The 14,259-nt window shown below is 35.6% G+C and overlaps 1 long non-coding RNA gene across 2 annotated transcripts in view; it reads left to right on the forward strand.

Annotated features, from left to right (window-relative positions):
• The window catches only part of LOC140952085 (uncharacterized), a 46,124-nt gene extending 36,058 nt beyond the window's left edge, over positions 1-10,066 (forward strand). For both annotated transcript variants that reach the window (XR_012167331.1, XR_012167332.1), the window contains 7 exons: positions 172-237; positions 1,051-1,096; positions 1,508-1,565; positions 2,408-2,455; positions 2,977-3,042; positions 8,473-8,540; positions 9,682-10,066. This is a non-coding gene — a long non-coding RNA (uncharacterized lncRNA). The remainder of the gene's footprint in view (positions 1-171; positions 238-1,050; positions 1,097-1,507; positions 1,566-2,407; positions 2,456-2,976; positions 3,043-8,472; positions 8,541-9,681) is intronic.
• The last annotated feature ends 4,193 nt before the right edge of the window (positions 10,067-14,259 follow it).

Consider the following 14,259-nt stretch of genomic DNA (forward strand, 5'->3'; position numbering starts at 1 on the left):
TTGTCAGTAAATATTCCCTTAGCTCCTTCCCTTAAATTTCCAAATCAATGACCACATATATGTAAAAGGAAACAATTATCAAAGTATGAGAGTCCCGTCTTTCAGATTTTATTTTAAGGGAGTAATATAGGTAACAACATCTAATATGTTGCATGGTTTTTACCTATTTAGCTGTCATGTAATATGGTGAATTTTTTCTGGTAAACAAGAGAAGGAGATGTCTACTTATATAATGGGGTGAGTCTATTCTCTGTTTACTAAGGTCCAGCTGTGTGGTGATAGGTTAGGACTATTGAGGTCAATTTTCCCTTTCTTGTGGATAGATTTTCCATAACTGAAGTGATAAATTCAACAATTAAAATAACAATACAACGAATTGAACTGGGTAATGACCACCCGTACACTTGAAAGTGTACTAAAAGAGACAGTCACATCAACCAACATGCATAACAACCATCTACCAAACAAACCTTCTTTATATAGAGTTTCCCTTACTTTCAGTTCAACAATGACACAAGCAAATGAACAAAACACCAAAATTGACCATCCCTACATTTTAGTATATCCAGAAAAAGTTTTTGTCATTCCAAGATAAGGTAATAAAATTAATTATGAAGATCAGATCAAACGTTAGGATTATCAATACATCCATAAGCACAACTGGTCCTTCAAGTCAGTGGTTGGGCGTGGGGCTAACAACTGCACCCTGAAAAATAACAACATGCTACTGAAACTGCAATAACACTACCCACAGAAACCCTGGGTCCAATATGAAATTCAAACCAAACCAGAGGCACCAAAAACATTATTTGAAAAATATTATGCGACTTACAAAATACATATATCATCCCATACAAATTCCTCTATCATTATTATTATTATTATTATTATTATTATTATTATTATTATTATTATTATTATTACATATCATTTAAATTACTGAATAAGATGTATTTAGTCTTGGCATAGTGTATTATTCCCCTAGTAAAAACTGTATGCCAGAAACTGTAAGCTTCTTTTCTAATTATGTTGCTGAATTTTGTTCATCAGATGTGTAGCTCAGAAGGGACGCAGAGATGAATTGGAAAGGACACTGGTGAGTTAATTCATGTACTCAGAGGGTGTTGTTTCATGTGAGCTAGTTTATATTCAAGTTTGACGAAAATTCATGATTCTTAGTAAAAGTGAGATATTGGTTGGGGTTTCACCTATCTCGACTCTTCTACTTGAATGCCAAATCTAACCATTACATGTCATAGCAAGCACATTCAAAAGTATTGGATGCTGACCATAATTATAGATGTTTTAGTGTGTGTAATGAAAAAAATTGTAGACATTTCAATCAGGATTGAAATCGTTCCTATATTTGACTTCCAAATCAATGTCCACATACACATAGAAGAAGAAAAAATCAGCCATTTTGGGTCACTTTTTTCCGTTTATTTTCAGGGAGTAATACAGATAACAACATCTAAGACACTGCATTTTTTTTACTCACCCCAATTAGCTGTCATGTGATATTGTGAGGAGGAGGAGCAAGAGCTGATGTCTTCTTATCAAATGGTGTGAGTCTATTCTTTTTTTACTAAGGTCCAGCTATGTGGTGATAAGTTAGCGTTTTCGAGGACAATTTTTTTCCTTACTTGTGGATAGATTTTCCATAACTGAACTGATAAATTCAACAAAACAACTTCAAAAAATTGAAATGAGGGAATGGCCACCTAGATACATTTGAAAGTGTACTAAAATACACAATCGCATCAACCAAAAAACAATAAAATAAATCACCGGATGAAGAAACATGCCAGTACCTTTCAGGACAACATGGACAACAACCGTTCACCAAACAAACCAATTATTGTATATACTGTGTCCCTTGCTCGCAGTTTTAAAATCACACAATCGAATAAAGGAAGGATACTACAAAACACCAAAACTGACAATCCAAGAAGAAGTTTCTGTCATTACAATGTAAAGTAATGCAATTAATCATAAATATCAGATCAAAAGTTAGGATTATCAATACATCCATAAGTACAACTGGTCCTTCAAGTCAGTGGTTGGGTGTGGGGCCAACAACTGCACCTCGGAAAACAACAAGACGTTACTGAAACTGCAACAACATTACCCACAGAAACCCTGGGTCCAATATGAAATTCCAGCGAAACCAGAGGCACCAAAAACATTATTTGAAAAATATTATGCGACTTGCAAAATACATGTATCATCCCATACATCCCTCTATTATTATTGTTATTATTATTATTATTATTATTATTATTATTACATGTCATTTAAATTACTGAATAAGATGTACTTGGCACATTGTATTATTCCTCCAGTAAAAACTGTATGCCAGAAACAATAAGCTCCTTTTCTAATTATGTTGCTGAATTTTGTTCATCAGATGTGAAGCTCAGAAGGGACACAGAGATGAATATTGGAAAGGACAATGGTAAGTTAATTCACTTACTCAGGGTGTGTTGTTTCATGTGGCTTGGTTTATATTCAAGGTTGAGGAAAATTCGTGATTCATAGTGAAAGTGAGATATTGGTTGGGGTTTCACCTATCTTGAATCTAAATTTACTACTTGAATGCCAAAATCTACTACTTGAAATTAAATGCCAAAAATCAAAATTGAATGGCAAAATCTACTACTTGAAATTCTACCACATTGAATGCCAAATCTACTACTTGAATGCCGAATCCAACCATTACATGTCATAGCAAGCACATTCAAAAGTATTGGATGCTGACCATAATTATAGATGTTATGGTGTGTGTAATGGAAACAACTGTAGACGTTTCAATCAGGATTGAAATCGTTCATATATTTGACTTCCAAATCAATGTCCACAAACATGTAGAAGAAAAGAAATCAGCCATTTGGGTCACTTTTTTGCAGTTTATTATAAGGAAATAATGCAGATAACAACATCTAATACATTACATTGTTTTTTACTCACCCTAATTAGCTGTCATGTAGTATGGTGAAATTGTTTGGTCAACAAGAGGAGCAGATGTCCTGCTTACAAAATGGGGTGAGTCTTTTGTTTATTTACTAAGGTCCAGCTATGTGGTTATAAGATAGGACTACTGTAGTCAATTTTCCCTTGATTGTGGATAGAAGTGATAAATTGAACAAAACAACTACAACAAATTAAAATGAGGGAATGACCACCTAGATGCATTTGAAATAATGCAATAAAATAAGTCACCAGATGTAGAAACATGCCAGTACATTTCAGGACAACATGCATAACAACCATTCACCAAACAAACCAACTGTATACAGTGTATACTGTGTCCCTTGCTTGTAGTTTTACAATCACGCAAACAAATAATCAGAGGATACAACAAAACACCGAAATTGACCATCCAAAAACAGGTTTCTGTCATTACAACATAAAGTAATACAACTAATCATAAAGATCAGATCAAACGTTAGGATGATCAATACATCCATAAGGTGCAGGGCTAACATCCACCCCAAAAAATAACAGGATGTTACTGAAACTGCAACAAGAGTATCAACAGAAACCCTGGGTCCAGCAGGAAACTGTAGCCAAACCAGTAGCACCTGATGACAATATTGGAGATAAACGCCTATGTCCAGAGGTCCAGAATTTGAATCAGAGCTTTCTGGGACCAAAAACTACCATCCACATTGAAGCCCCATGTTCGAAAAATCTCCAAAACAGTGCAGGGCATCGAGGAATGCACAACTACAACTTGGACCTCCTCTGTGTGAGCAAATGTCGGTGGACTGGGTCTGGACGTAAGGTGTCGTGCAGTGGCTCAGCTAACCATTTCTGAGGAAAAGACATTCAAGGGTTTGCCTCGAGATTTTGTAATTTTACCTTTTGCGTTGTTTATGTGCTCCTAGCTATGGGGCAGAGGAAGAGGACAATGGTGGCTTTTACGTGCAACTGCAAGTGCAGTCTCCAACGTCCCACAGCGTGACATGATACTGATCACCAGGGATTTGAATGCTAAAGTTAGAGATGATAACACCAGGAAAGAGGATGCAATAGGTTGGCACAATTGCAGAACCATTGACAACACTGGAGAACGATTTGTTGAATTTTGTTTTGACAATTGCTTCAGAGCAATGGTCAGGAAAAATCCAGCAAAATCTTGATTTCATGGCAGTAGTTGAATAGTCGATTTCTTTCATTTTTGGCCTTGAATAGCTTTTAGGTAGATAAGAAACCTGATATAAATTGTTCCCGCCAATAGTCTTTTATTGGTGAGAAAAATTAGAACGTCAGTTTTCGATGTTGGATTCTTAGAATGGCCTCATTTATTAACCTAACAGAAATTTTCCTCGCATTTGGAAACAAAGCCGCATGGAGACATTGAACACTTTCCATGACCAGAACAATTATTTTTTTCTTTCACTAGAAGATACTTTCATGGCAATAGCAAGACATATTGTACTGAAGTAATTAAAAAATGTGGGATAGGTTTTGAGGTTAACAAAAACTTAGGTCGTTACTCATTTTCAATGGCAAATATTCAACATGTCTTATGGAAACCAAATTCTCTTCGTGCTATTTAAATGACTTGTTTAGACATTCATCTAAAACGTACTTGGGAATTGGCTCGGGTTATTGAAGGAAATTTTTTTAAGTTGAGGAATTTTTATAGTGGACCCGTGGTAATTGTGTTAACACGTCCAATTGTGAAATGCACAAAAGAGGACATTTGTAGGTTTCCCCATAGCAAAGTTGCTTTTCTAATCAAAGAGTGAGGAAAAAATTAAACTGGGCCAATTTTAGCCATTTTAGACACTCAACTCTACCAGCCGGCAACTCTACATGTTTGAAGAGATGGAGACAGATTCGGTGCAGTCAAAATGTCAGTCACACAGTGATTGATAGGCCATTTGCACTAAGAGGTCATGTGACATCGTTCTTATGAAAATGAAAGTTATATAATTTTTCTTCAAAAAAAGATGAGTGGGTCATATCTTTATCAAATAATAGTGATTTAGTTTTTCAAACCTGCACCATTTTCTTAAATTGAGTAAGTTTGTAGCTGGTCACGTGACCAAAATGTGATTTTTAAAATTATGAATTACCTCTTTCTGAACACAAATTTTGCACTTAAACTTCAAGGAAAATGTTGAAAAGTTGATGTGGGAACGTTTACAGCACGTCTGAGCAAAACTATCAAATGTTTAACAAGATCTAAGCAAAAAGTAGTTTTGGCCGCCATGTTGGAGAGCAAGAGTATGATACCACTTTGTTGAAAAATCAAATTGCCATAAAATATCTCCCTGGAATGCATTTCCTCTCAAATTTCGGGTGTAAGATAATTTTTGTGTTCTTTGTCAATTTTTGGCATCAGCAAGATTCCATCTCACTTTTTTATCTAGAAATAAGGAATTTGACAATAGTAATTCACTAAGGATGATGGCCGGAGTTACACCACATGAAAAATAATACCACAGAAATCAACTAAAAACCGTTCTTACCTTTTGTTTTATGTCAGCTTGACGAGTCATGAAAGTATATTCTAGTGAAAGAAAAAGAGTTCTTCTATTGATTCAAAGTGTGCGGCTTTGTTTGTGAATGCGAAGGGAGTTGATGTTAGCAAACTTCAGGGTGAAAATTAGGCCATTTTGAGACTCCGACCTTCCTATTTTTTACACAAAAGGCCTTTTGTGAGAACCATTTTCGTTAGATTACTTAACTACTTAAAAGCTATCTATGGACAAAAAAATGAAAGAAATCGATTTTTTAACTCCTGCCACTCAATGCTCGATATTTCCTGACCATCGCTCTTAATAGGTGAGACAGCGACATTCACAGACTGAGTTAGAGATGTCTAGATGGAAACACTGTCAATCAGATTGACCACATCAGCATAAATAAGAAATGGTAGAGGTCTCTACTGGATGTCAGGGTCCTTCCCTAGTCAGATGTTGGCAGTAATCACTACCTCCTTATAGCCAAGGTCAGGTTGAAATTATGAGCAATGCCTGCCACCAAGGAGCAGTTCAAAGTATTTGACATCAAGCTTTGTGCCCCTAATGTTAAAAGGCAGTTCACTATTGAGCCTAAAATTCGCTTTGATCAGTCCACTTGAAATTGAAGATGGAGATCAAGACGTTGTTGAATCAACCTGGAGTGACATCATAAGAGTGTGTAACAAAACCGTAGAGAGCGTCTGAGACAAGGCAGAAAATTGACAAAAGGAGAAAAGCCAAAGAGATCCTGACATGTGCCCTAGACTGATCCTGCAAGTGAATGAAGTATATAAAAAGATCAGCAGGTTAGGAGGAGTGCCCAAAGGGACAAGAGCCGAGCCTTTGTGGAGGTGCCAGCTAGTGAAGTAGAGAAGGCTGCAGCTAAGGGAGACCTCGACACTGTTTAGAAGATAACTTAAAGCAGTTAAGTGGACAGAGTAACAGCTACATTAAGCCAGTCAAAAATAAGGAAGTGAAAGTGATAACAACAACTGAAATGGAAAAGGCTTCAAGATGGATCCAGTACTTCAAAGATGTGCTCAACCGGCCAGAGTTAAATGAGATTGAAGACCTAGACCCTTCAGATTATCGCAATGTTAATGCCAACCAACCCTCTCAGGTTGAAGATGACACTGCAACCAAGGCAATGAAGAATGGAAAAACTCCAGGGATTAATTCACTTCAAGCAGAAGAGGCCATTTGCACTAAGAGGTCATGTGCCATCATTTTTATTAAAAAGAAAGTTGTATGATTTTGCCTTCAAAAAACCGTCAGTGGGTCATATCTTAAACAAAATAATAGTAATTTAGTTTTTCAAACTTGAACCATTTTCTGAAAATGAGTAAGTTCACAGCTGGTCATGTGACCAAACTGTGATTTTTAAAACTATGAATAACCTCTTTCAGAACAGAAATTTTGCACTTAAACTTCAAGGAAATTGTTGAAAAGATGATGTGGAAACATTTTCAGCACATCTGAGCGTAACTATCAAACGTTTAACAAGATAGAAGCAAAAAGTAGTTTTGGCCACCATGTTGGAGGGCAAGAGTATCCCCTCCAACATGGTGGCCGGTACAAATCATACTACTTTGTTGAAAAATCAAAGTGCCATAAAATATCTCCCTGAAATGCGTTTCCTCTCAAATTTCGGGTGTAAGATAATTTCTATGTGCTCCATCAATTTTTTTGCATCAGCAAGATTGCAACTCCTAGGTTAAAGGAAGCATTGATCACGTGACCTCTTAGTGCAAGTGGCCTATTACTAAACTCAGATGGTTCTTTCTGATATCTTTGCTAAGATCTGAAACCATGAAGTTATTCCTAAAGACTGGAGCATCGGCCTTATAATTATTCAAGATTTCGAAGATGGGGGACCTCAGCAATTGTGAAAACCGGTGAGGCATTACACCTCTTTAAATTCCCAGCAAGGATTGATAGTGCCATAGATTCAAAGTTGAGGCAGGAATAGGCTGGATTTCATAAAGGCCGAGGCTGCGCAGATCAAGTCTTTGCTCTTCTTAACAACATTGAGCAGTGCATTGAATGGAATAATGCCTTTTTATGAACTTCATTGACTTCATCAAGTCTGATGTATGACAGGGTTGTATTCTCTCTCCAATCTTGTTTCTAGTAGCCATCGACCTGGTGATTCATGAATTAACCTCATACTGTCCCTATGGAATCCAGTGGACTTGTGTTCTCACATTTGTTAGACCTTGACTTTGCCGATTGATGAACTGGCAGTCATGTTGGCCACTCTTAGTCATCTCTTCGAAAAATGCAACTCGCTAAGCAATTTTGCCCTAAGTGAGAAGTAAGTGTTAATGTTGGCCTAGGGGAGGGGTAGGTGGGCGCAGGAAGTCCGAAATGCCCATAGAGACATCACAGTCCACCTTAACAAAGCTAGAGGAAGTCTAAGCAATGCAGCCTCAAAACCAAGATCAGGCTTTACAACAGCAATGTCAAGGCTGCTCTTTTGTGTGGCTCTAAGTACTGAAGATGTCTTTTATTACGGTGGCCTTCACAGATATCACTGCTTTCTTTTCTATTGGTGATAACTTAAGTGCGTCATGGCTCTGGAAACAATCCTACACACAGGGATTAGAAAATATTAAGCAACTTTCATAATAGTCTCGGTTATTACTTTTGAATTTCAGTCAGGATTGGAAAGAATGCCAGTAGTTGAATCAAAATTGATTTTAAATTGAATATGATTACAAAATTGATGCTGGTTAGGAAATTTCAATGTGATACATACTGAATGCTGAAACATTTATGCACTTCAATCACCTCATTTAATTCCATATAATTTTCATTCATCGCTTGGCGATGGAATGATGATCTGATTCCTTGACCTGCAGCTAAATCAATGATCACATACATCCATATAGAAAGGAAAAAAATGAAACAATTATTTGGTTGTCACTTGTTTCATATTTTATTTATGTACATAAAACAGATATTAGCAACTAATATATTGCATGTTTTTTTTATCCAGCTAGCTGTGATACAATATCTTGGATTTTTTTGGTCAACAAGAGGATTAAACTTCTACTTATTGTATTGGTGAGTTTATTATTTATGAATTTTTTTCTTAGGGTCCCAGTTTAAGGTGATAAGTTAGGACTTTTGAGACAATTTTTCCTTTCTTGCCCATAGGTTTTTCCTGTTAAGTAAACTGGAAAATTCATCAAAATAAACAGTATAGACATTGATCCTTTTTTTAGTTACGTCCCACGTAGCAATTAAGTTCATTTCGTATCTCTTTCTGAGGCAACGCTTGCGTGGCCTAGTGGATAAGTTCTCTTTCTTGAAATTAAACACACGTCGACCGCTTCTTCCCTGTCGCTGTTTAATTTAGTTTGGATGATTTGTGGGGGTGGTTTAGCTCCTGGTTGAATTTGTTGTTGTTGGGTGTTTTCCTTTTTTTCTTCAAGTTCTGAGAAAAACTTTGACTTGCATTTTTTTTTTGCCTTTTTTTTTTCTTCTTTTTAACCAGTACGAGAGTTCTAATATTTTAGTCTCTTTTGCTGGTTAAAAAAGAGGGGAAAAAAAGGCGAAAAAAAATTTTAAGTCGAAGTTTTTTCTTAGAATTTGAAGAAAAAAAAGCAAAATGGCCCGACAACGGGGGTTCAACCGGGGGCTGAACCCCCTCAATAAGTCACTCAAACTAAATTAAACGGCGGCAGGGGGGGAGCGGCCGCCTTGTGTTTAATTTAATGAAAGTGAGCTTATCCACTAGGCCACGCAAGCGTTGCCTGAGAAAGAGATGCAAAATTAACCTAGAAGTAGGTACAGGCTCTATTGTTCTCAGTGAATAACGTTGATTAGTCATAATTTATTCACATCCCGTGCGGAATGTCTTGTTATTTGAAATTCAAAGTAGAAAAGTAACAAACGACAATCTTGAATATTTCCAACTTAAACGGCACCAAAAAGCAGTTGTTTTGTGAAAACTTAAGCAGAGTAAGTTTTTTTTACTAGTTGCTTGTATTACTGAATACCTTTCTGAAGAACAAACTGTTATTTCTGCAGTTTTATTGAGAATGTTCTTGTTGCGCTTATTAGGTAAAATTTATTCATGTCCCGTGCAGAATGTTAGCGAAGAAAACTTAGCATTCACAAACGTTTTGTGCATGTATTTATCTTGATCACGTTTTGCTGTTCTAAAACTAGTGTAGAGTAACGCTTTCGTTTTTTTTTTCAGGTGCTATGGTGCGAATACTGATTCAAAAGAAGAACGAACAGAAAATGTTTTAAGACTGTCGACAATGAAGAAGGCTCAACTGGAGTTGTCGTTGAAATAAAGTTTATTTGAATGCTTTCAGATGTCAAGTGTGTTGTTTTTATTGTTAAGACGACAAGAGTGAAGAGAAATTTTTGACTAAGTCTGAAAGACTAGTATACTACTGTATAAGAGTGAAGAGAAATTTTTGACTAAGTCTGAAAGACTAGTATACTACTGTATAAGAGTGAAGAGAAATTTTTGACTAAGTCTCAAAGACTAGTATACTACTGTATAAGAGTGAAGAGAAATTTTTGACTAAGTCTCAAAGACTAGTATACTACTGTATAAGAGTGAGGAGAAATTTTTGACTAAGTCTCAAAGACTAGTATACTACTGTATAAGAGTGAAGAGAAATTTTTGACTAAGTCTCAAAGACTAGTATACTACTGTATAAGAGTGAAGAGAAATTTTTGACTAAGTCTCAAAGACTAGTATACTACTGTATAAGAGTGAAGAGAAATTTTTGACTAAGTCTCAAAGACTAGTATACTACTGTATAAGAGTGAAGAGAAATTTTTGACTAAGTCTCAAAGACTAGTATACTACTGTATAAGAGTGAAGAGAAATTTTTGACTAAGTCTCAAAGACTAGTATACTACTGTATAAGAGTGAACATTTGTGTCCAGTTTAAACAAGTAAGTATTTAAACGACTAGTTGAAAATATAAACTAGTATTTGAATACTGTATGAAAGTAAAGAAGTTTCTCATTCTTTCTATAAAGTAACTTCTTTACTTTCATACAGTATTCAAATACTAGTTTATATTTACATCTAGTCGTTTAAATACTTACTTGTTTATCCTAGCGAAAATAAACTTTTTCTTTTACAAGCTTTGATGCGTCATTTATTGACTGAGACAAAATTAATCTTCTATAATTTCTCGAGAAGAGTCTTCAATATCAGCTTTCTTCTTGTAAACTTCTTAGTGGACCACTACAAAAAGAACAGAGAGAAAATTCAAGTCAAAAATAATTTCAAAACAACTGAAATATTCTACAATGCGATAAACATTCTTCACGGACTGAATAAATTATGACTAATCAACGTTATTCACTGAGAACAATAGAGCCTGTACCTACTTCTAGGTTAATTTTGCATCTCCTTCTCAGGCAACGCTTGCGTGGCCTAGTGGATAAGTTCGCTTTCTTTAAATTAAACACAAGGCGGCCGCTCCCCCCCTGCCGCCGTTTAATTTAATTTGAGTGACTTATTGAGGGGGTTCAGCCCCCGGTTGAACCCCCGTTGTCGGGCCATTTTGCTTTTATTATCTTCAAATTCTATGAGAAGTTTTGACTTAAAACTTTTTTTCGCCTTTTTTTTCTTCCTTTTTAGCCAGAAAAAGAGTCGAAAATAAAAGACCCCTCTCTTACTGGTTAACAAAGAAGAAAACAATAGGCAAAAAAATTTTTCAAGTCAAAATTTTTCTCAGAATTTGAAGAAAAAAAGCAAAAACAGCCCGCCAACAGAGGTTCAATCAGGAGCTAAACCACCTCAACAAGTCATCCAAACTAAATTAAACAGCGACAGGGAAGAAGCGGCCGCAATGAGTTTAATTTAAAGAGAACGAACTTATCCACTAGGCCACGCAAGCGTCGCCTGAGAAAGAGACGCAAAATTAACTTAGTTGCTACATGGGGTGTCAGCGAAATGATTCCTCTCACTTGGTATCAATAAGTGGTGTTAAATGTGTGACCTCCAAGAGATTTTAACCTGTCTAAAAGTTCAAGAAAACTGACTTACGTTTAGATTGTAATGATGTCCTGGCTGACTCTTATTGTCTGCACATGCAGCGCATCTGAAGAGGAAAAGAAAGAGCGTTTTGATTTTCTCAAACTCTATACCGGTACATGAATTTCAGCTTTCAAAGACGATAGTGACAACACATGATTTAACACCACAAATTTTACAACACTGCTGAGTATGATTGCTGTTACTGAAATACATTTACCTTGAATGCTTTTTGATTGATATTGTCAGTATGAGATCTGTCAAAAGAAAAAGACCAGTGTTAAAAGGAAAAGACCAGTGTTAAAACATTCTGTTAATCATAACCACTTGAAGAGAGGCCATCCTAATAATAATCTGCAGGCTGGTATGATAATGATTATCATTGCATTGCTCCAGGAAGCTTGTTTGTTGGGAACAGGTAAAATCTTAAGAAGAACCTTAGACACCAAAGACTAGGATATACTTGTTTCTTCAGGGAAACAAGATCATCTCTCGGTGTGAGACATCCTCCTCCTCCTCATCATCGTCGTCATAATAGTTATGGTAACAGAAATTTTACACTTTAAATCTGGATATAATTTGGAAACTGACAAGAGCTTTTAACACCCACTGAAGTCTAATTCACTAAACCACCATAATAACTTAACACTAGGATGCTTGACATAACGAAAATTTACTTACCCTTTTGAAAACCTTCATTCTAGCATCAATGCTTGTTGATTGCCATTTTCAGTGAGACATCTACCTGAAGAGAAAAATCAATGCACAGGTTTTATTCTTGATCCGTCACAATTAACATTCAAGTAAAGACCAAAGTAATTGAGGATGAGGGTCTTCTCTGTGAAAATACATGCATATAAATTAAAAACAATATAAACAATAATTGGCTTATTTCTCAGTCATCATATGTACTCTCATTGAGGTATGATTAGATGCTACCTCAATATTGAAGAGGGAAATCCAACTTTAATGTTATACCTATTTTTTGGGTATAAATTTCAGTTTTCAAAACAGGAGACATCTCTGACTTCCACTTTTACCATTTTTTCCTCCGTTTGTGAGGAATCTGCAAATCATTTATTAGGCTACTTGGTAAAGTTTAAAGGTGTATTTTTGTTCAGTTGAGTTATCACACTGTTGGCCACCTGAGAGTTAATCTGTGATGTTGTTTGTTAAGACTATTGTAAGTACCATAGTGTATATGATGTGTCTTATGATTGGCAGTATCTGACAGTGTACTGTTTGCCAAATTGGCCAGATTTTTTGGAAATAAATCTTTGTTTATGCCTTTTGTAGTTATTTCAAAACTGCTTATGTCAGCATTCTGTAATGATAAAAAAAATGGTTGTGTTGAAAAAACTGCTGATGTCAGCATTTTGTAATGAATAAAAAAATTGTGTTATTTTAAAAATACTTGGTTGTAATAATTAACTGATGGAGCCTATTCCTCATACGCTCGGTGGTAGAACTTCTTATTTTGTAAATCTTTATGAGAAGTCAATAAACTGAACTGAACTGAAAAGGGGAGTGTTATTTCCTACAATCAAGACCATTAAATACCTCAAAGCTGCTCACCATGCTTCCTTGACACCACTTGATTCATTGTTTCCTTGATAAATGTTGCTTAATTCAATGGACCAGAATTGTCCTGCAACGAAAATTAAAAAAGGAAATTATTAGTTAACAGTTGGAAAGTGCACCTTTGCTAAACTTTCACAAAGTTTTCGATGGAAAAATAAATAGGTGCATTTATTTAACGTGTTCTGATACAGTATTTTCAGAGACAATACCGTTTTTTATTTCAATCGCCTTAAAAGTGATTTTATCCTTGTCTGATCACTTTAAAATTTTTAACACTGGCTGACTTTAGATTGAAGTTTGTCAAAATGTAGTCCTAAGTAAAATCAATATTACTATCAATTATTATTAATCTCTGAAAGCTATTTGGATAAAGAAGTATTTAGAGGAGGAGAACTTGAGTGAATGGAAAATATTTTTGACCTAAAATTGGAATCTTTAGGAAGAAAAACTGCTCATACAGGCAATCCTAAGATGAAAGACACAGAGAATTTTCTGAAAACAAAAGCCAATTCATTACTGAAGTTCTGACAATTTGGTCAGAAGTAAACTTTGAAGAGCAAATCATATAAGACAATCATTTTCTTAAACAAAGCTTAAGGCAAAACTCATTAAAAAGAATTGACATCCGCCACTTATTTTAAACTGAGTAGCATTGTGAAGGTACTACCAAGGTAATTGATTTAACGTGGCCGAATACAGTTCTCTGACATAAACTTGCGCACGCTAAGAAATTTCACAGAGGCAATTGTTTCTGCACATGCAAAAGACTGATGTGATCTAAAGAAAAATAAAAACCTAGCAGTCTTTACCCCGTAATTGCTTTATCCCTCTACTGTTGACATCATCATTATCAGAAGATAATTACTCAGAACAATGGGATTTTCCAGAAAAAATGTGAGAACCAAAAGTTATCTGTAGAAATTTATTCTGTTTTTGTTGCTTTTGTCATATCGTGTGACCCCAGTGCATGCACAAGTGTTGAGGATGCAAACTTAGGGAAAATGGAGAGAGCCTTTGTTTTGTTGATTTTCAGAGACAAATATATGTAGAGAAACAATAATATCACAAAATCTGCTTGTTAGAATTTGACAAAATTTGGCAAAATTCTTGTCAGTATCGCACCTCATTCATTGAAAACCTGAAACGTAAAGATGAACAGAGAATTTTTGTCACACAATCAAATTTCAC

The sequence above is a fragment of the Porites lutea genome, chromosome 11, assembly GCF_958299795.1.
Source record: "Porites lutea chromosome 11, jaPorLute2.1, whole genome shotgun sequence".
Taxonomy (NCBI): domain Eukaryota; kingdom Metazoa; phylum Cnidaria; class Anthozoa; order Scleractinia; family Poritidae; genus Porites; species Porites lutea.